This window comes from Oratosquilla oratoria, chromosome 26 (genome assembly GCF_046742065.1).
Source record: "Oratosquilla oratoria isolate Oo_2021 chromosome 26, ASM4674206v1, whole genome shotgun sequence".
Lineage (NCBI taxonomy): Eukaryota > Metazoa > Arthropoda > Malacostraca > Stomatopoda > Squillidae > Oratosquilla > Oratosquilla oratoria.
The window spans coordinates 41,991,787-41,997,985 of NC_134802.1; the positions used below are offsets into that span (position 1 = coordinate 41,991,787).

The 6,199-nt window shown below is 43.8% G+C and overlaps 1 protein-coding gene across 2 annotated transcripts in view; it reads left to right on the plus strand.

Annotated features, from left to right (window-relative positions):
* Positions 1 to 855: 855 nt before the first annotated feature.
* Positions 856 to 6,199, plus strand: part of LOC143039214 (glutathione S-transferase 1-like) — a gene marked incomplete at its 3' end in the record, with an annotated part of 242,815 nt that continues 237,471 nt past the window's right edge. Inside the window, 1 exon segment of one of the 2 annotated variants that reach the window (XM_076209078.1) lies at positions 856 to 898. 2 annotated transcript variants of the gene reach the window in all.

Here is a 6,199-nt window from a genome sequence, read left to right on the forward strand (position 1 = left end):
TCCTCCTCCTCCTCTTCCTCCTCCTCTTCCTCCTCTTCCTCCTCCTCTTCCTTCTCCTCCTCCTCCTCTTCCTCCTCCTCTTCCTCTTCCTCTTCCTCCTCGGTTCCTTCATTTACCTTTTCTCCCTTTTATCTCTCTTCCTTATTCCTTTCCGCTCCTCTTCTACCCTCTCCTAGCCTCTTCTTCCTCCTCCTACCGTTCTCTCTCTCCTCCCCCTCTTCCCCCTCCATTCCTCTCGTTTCTCTCCCTTCTGGTTCTTCTCCTCTCCTTGTTCCTGTACATCCCTCTTTCCATTTCTTCCTCCTTCTCTCTTCATATCTTTCTACTTTCTTAGTTTCTCACGTTTTTCTTCCCTCTTCTCCTTTTCCTCTCTTCTTACCCACCTTACCCCGATTCCCTCTTCCTCCTTTCCCTCCCCTTCCTCCTCTTCCATTCCTCTCCTTCCTCTTTCTTCTCTTCCTCCTATTTTTTCCTCCTCTACCTCTCTCCTCTTCTTCAACTTCCTTTTTCATTTTTTCATTTTCTTCATGCACCTCCTTCGGTAATTCCTCTCATTTGTCTTCTTCCTCTTCACTCACCTCCTCCTCCTCCTCCCTTCCCTTTTCTTCCTTATACTCCTCCTCCTTTGTTTACTCCTCCTCCATCATTCCTCCCGTTTCTTTCCCTCCTCTTCCTCCTCCTCCTACTACTCCTCATTTTTTTCTCTTCTGTATCACCTCCCATCCCCCTACTCCCCTCCTCCCTTCCCTCCCCTTCCCTCCCCTTCCCTCCCCTTCCTCCCCCTTCCTCCCCCTTCCTCTCCCTTCCTCCTCCTCCTCTTCCTCCTCCTCCTTCGTCTGCTCCTCCTCCTCAGTTGCGATCCTGCTGGCGAGGAGACTGCGCGGCTGACTTCAGGAAGGTATTAGTTCGGTGAGACTTCGAGAAACTTCGAGAGACTTCGAGATCGCCCCAAGAAGGAGTTCGAGGGCGCACGGTCTCAGGAGCGAGTCCAAGAACAGAGCACCAAAGGTCTTGTATGTCTTTCACCTCTTTAAGACGTTATCGCACTGAGCTTTTTTTCCTCCGACAGATTTACAGCTCGCAGCTTTCAGAAAGGATTCGGATACACTGAAGGAAGATAAATCTCCTCCAGCTTATCAAATGACATTCTCTGTATTTTTAGTGAGAAAGCAAAATAGTTTGCTACAGTGATTTTACGGCGGGAAAAGTTGTGGAGGTGGATGGCACCGCCGATTAATCGGAGGTAGGAGTAAAAATAGCCCAATGTGATAGTCCCCCTTTCATATTCATTGAACTACCGCCAGGCGATTTTATTCAGCCGAGGTAAAGCTTCTCTAGTTGTTAAAGGGACCTTTGAGTAACATTTGATGTGTTTTAAGATTAATATGTTTGGCTGGCTGCAGCTTACCGTCTAACCCTCTTCTTCAGTCTAATATACACAGTTTTATTGGATCATATGAAGATCGTCACCCCAGACTTCAACAGGGTGACAATTCATCATGTGGGCTATCCTAGGGTAACAATTCTTCATGTGGGCTATTCTAGGGTGACCATTCTTCATGTGGGCTATTCTAGGGTGACAATTCTTCATGTGGGCTATCCTAGGGTGACAATTCTTCATGTGGGTTATCTCGGGGTGACAATTCTTCATGTGGGTTATCTTAGGGTGACAATTCTTCATGTGGGTTATCTTAGGGTGACAATTCTTCATGTGGGATATCCTAGGGTGACAATTCTTCATGTGGGCCATCCTGGGTTTACGATTCTTCGGTTGTATAAGTTGATGACAATAAGCATAACCCTCATTCAACCTAACCTAACCTAACCTAACCTAATCTTTATTCCACTGTTGATATTCGGCGTACTGGGGTGACAATTCTTCAGGTGGGATCTCGTGAGGTGACAATTCTTCATGTGGGATCTCATGGGGTGACAATTCTTCATGTGACTCGTTTTATTTCATTTGACGCCAAACTATTTTATTTAGCCAAAAGAAGCCCATCCCGAGGCAGAAGAATCTGTGCTGTTGCGAGGCGGAAGCAATGTATAAAGAAAACAAAAAAAAAAAAAGTGCGAAAACTGTCGGGACAAGCGGCGACGGAGTACGAAAAACTGTTGACAGTTTTCGGAGAAGTAACTGGTTGTGGATGGGCAAGAGATAAAGGTGATTTAAAGGAGAGACTTTCAATCTTCGTTATCGGCAGATGAACAAGTCTTGAATTCCGTGTCGCCAACTCTTCCGAGGCATCAGACGTCGCAATATGACTTTTCGCAACCATAATTTTCATTTTGTTTATTTGTTCATTTTTTAAAATGTGCCATTATGGATGAGTTCATGAGCTACCACGAGGTGAAAGTGACAAAAACAAGAGACCTTTGGGTCCATGGCGAGGTAGGATGAAGTGAAAATATTAGAAATAAAAAGGAAAATAAACAAACGAAATTATGCTTAGGTTGCCGTTTGTGCCTCTTCGCCAGACGATTTCATTCAGGTCTAGATAATTTCTGAAGCTTTCCTCAAATCCGAAAAAAAAAAAACGTTAATCCATAACTTCTCTCAAGTCGTGGATGGTTTTCGGTTACTGCAGTATTTGGACGAATTAAAACGCTTACACACACACACACACACACACACACACACACACACACACACACACACACACACACACATTGTGTGTTTGTATATATATATATATATATATATATATATATATATATATAATATATATATATATGTGTGTGTGTATGCGTGTGTGCGGGATTCACCATGGTCTTGGATCACGTGTTGGAATCGTGATCGACATCTATTATCCCCCAAGAGAGTTCAAAGATCATATATGAGTGATGTATGTGTAATGGTGTGACCTTACACACACACACACACACACACACACACACACACACACACACACACACACACACACACACACACACACACACACACGGACCGCTGGAGTAGCAATTGTGAGCGCTACCACTGCGCCGTCGAGTCCGTGTGTATGTGTGCGCGCGCGTTTGTGTGCGTATGTGTATGTACGTGTGTGTACATGTTTGTGTGTGTGTCACGAGCATATATTTCTAACCCTTTCGCTGTCTCCTAAACGATAATTTAACCCTGAGTTACTCTATGAAGAAAGTGTGAACAACTGTTAAACTAGTACCCGCGCTACCTTGGGCAAATGAAATTGAGCCGAACACATTTCGTGTACAGTCATGAGTAAAGGTACATACTCAGAGATTTTCATGATACAAAATTCAAATTCTTTACTTGACAATTTTTTTTTATCTATTTAGGAAAATTACCTAACAATAAGCTAGATACTAACAAGAAAATGTATTGCGTACTCGACAAATAAATAAATAAAATAGATAATAAATAGTACTGACGTTGAGAGAACTGTAGCAGCGTCGGTCAGAACTTTTGCTCCTGACTGTACAATCGTATCAGGTGTTGCATTCGCTCGGTTGTAGGTTCGAGTCCCGCACTCCTACCCGGTTCCCAGCTGTGACTGTTGTATAATGGGGCACATGTGGTGGCTCCGGCCGCAGCTACTCAGTGCCTCCCGGCGTAGACTCTTCGGCTTCCTTTTTTCGGTGGTATGACTGAGCGAGTTAAGGCGTCTTTACTTGCGGCGAAGGTCGAGGGGATGGCGGTTCGAACCCTGCCGCCGGCGAAGTTGAACCAAGGGCATGGTTCATTAAAGTCCACGCTACGAAGTCCTCTGTGAGGGGCACCACCCTAGCCTCCCGACAGGGGGAAAGTTTGTGACGTTTAACCATATCATCATGACCAAGTAGATGTGGTGCAGTTTAACGACTTTAGAAGCTAGTTAACTCATCGAGGTTAACTTAACTCATCTGTTCAGGGTTTCGTTGTCCAGGTCGCTTGCCGTTAGCCAGAATAAAATTGCAAAAAAAAAAAAAAAGATGACGTCATTGGGCTGAAAGTGTTAGAATATATTTCCACAGTATCGTATCCTATTTCTGTGACGTCATAAAAAAATCTATGACGTCACACATTTCTGTGACGTCATGTTTTCTATGACGTCACACGTTTCTATTATGTTTGCTTTATAACGTCATGTCATTAAGTAACGTAGTATGTCTGTGACGTCATTGCTGTAATGTAATTTCTCTGGCGTCACTACAGTGACGTATTTAAATGTGATATCACGATAACGCAAGTCTATGACGTCATTGAAAAGACATTACGTCTTTATTTTTATGTCATATAAAGACGTCTGCGTTATTTTTTTTCTCCCCATAGTTGATATATATAATATATATATATATATATATATATATATATATATATATAATATATATATATATATATATATATATATATATATATATATTCTGTGTGTGCGTGTGTGTGTGTGTGTGTGTGTGTGTGTGTGTGTGTGTGTGTGTGTGTGTGTGATTCACCATGGTCTTAGATCACGTATTGGAGTCGTGATCGACAGCTATTTCTCTCCCGGAAGAGAGCTCAGAGCTCGTATATGACCGATCATGTGCAATGCTATGACTATACACTTACACACACACACACACACACACACACACACACACACACACACACACACACAACTCCCCGCCCACGAGAGTTTGAGTAACGACTCGCAGCTCAGCGACAGTGAAATTATTTCAGCCGTGGGCGGTATTCGAACCCGGACCGCCGTAGTGGTAGTCGGGAACTCTATCACTGCGCCACGAGTCGTGTGTGTGTGTATACGAGGTTCTGAGTGGTGCCAGACGATTTCAATCAGGCCAAGAACAGCATCATCAGGGAGCGACATCTCACGTGTTGCCCCTAAAGGCGTTATCACGCTGGGTAATTTTTTCCTCCGACTGTCGGTGCAGATTTGCAACTTTCGGGAAGGTATCTGATATGCTGGAGGAAAATAAATTTCCTTCAGCATATTAAATAACATTCCTTTTTTTTTTTTTTTTTTTTTTAGTAAACAAAATAGTTTGGCATGGTGACTGTACGTCGGGAAAAGTGCTGGATGTGGGACGTACCGCCGATTAATCGGCCTCTCAACTGAATAAAATCAACTGCCGCAGGCGGGAAGAGTCTCCAGAAATACGTGATTTCACAGATGGGGTGGAGCGCTTGAACCCTCGAGAGGCGCTTGGCGACCTTAGAACACTCGTCGAACGTTCTAGAACGGGGCCAAATAAGTTCTGACATTTCCCATGTCGACGCCCCTCCAAGCAGGCCTATAAATTTGTTGACGTCACACATTCTATGACATCATATATTGCCATGACGTCATCTATTTCTATGACGTCACACGTGCCAAACGTCAACATATTTTTTCTGGTCATCGTCTTGGTGTATCATTCCGGCTGCAGCCCTGTGGTTTTATTCAGCCTGATTTTATGACTATTTCTGTTATAGGTTTTCGACTTTTACTTGTAATTTAATTTTTTTCTATTTTTTAATTACTTGTTCGAAGTGGGGCGTAGTCTCTTAATACTTACTCTGATTACAGTTGAATGGTTTCATTCAGCTAAAGAAAAATCTTTAAGGGTTGAAGGCCCTTCACGACGAACCCATCTCGTGTGTCTAACCAGCATGTGGTTGACGAAATTCAACTTATCAACCAGAAAGCGAAATTCAATTATCTTCATCAAACCACTTCGGAGAGACGTGATCTTAAATTGAATCTAATTTCACCTTTCAAATGTGTGCAAAGGGTTTCTTGGATTGACTTAATAAAATCACCTGACGGCACCCAGAAGGATGAATGCCAATCCTGAGGTCGATTCCCGTCTTCCTTCATATTTTCTTCTCTTCCTCTTCCTCCTCCTCTTCCTTCTTTCCCTCCTTCTCTTCCTTCTCCCTATCCTGTTCCATCTCCTCTCATCATCATCATTATAATCCTCTCTATCTTCCTCCTCCCCTTCCTCCTCCTCCCCTTCCTCCTCCTCTTCCTCCTCCTCCCCTTCTCTTCCTCCTCCTCTTCCTCTTCCTCCTCCTCTTCCTCCTCTTCCTCCTCCTCTTCCTCCTCCTCCTTCTTCTTCTTTTCCTCCTTCTTTCTCTTCCTCTCCCTCCTCTTCCTGCTCTTCCTTCTCTCTGTCCTCCTCAAGCTCTTCCTTCTCTCTATCCTCCTCCTCCTACTTCTTCTTTCCCTCTTCTTCCTCTCCCTCCTCTTCCTGTTCTTCCTTCTCTCTGTCCTCCTCCTCCTCTTCT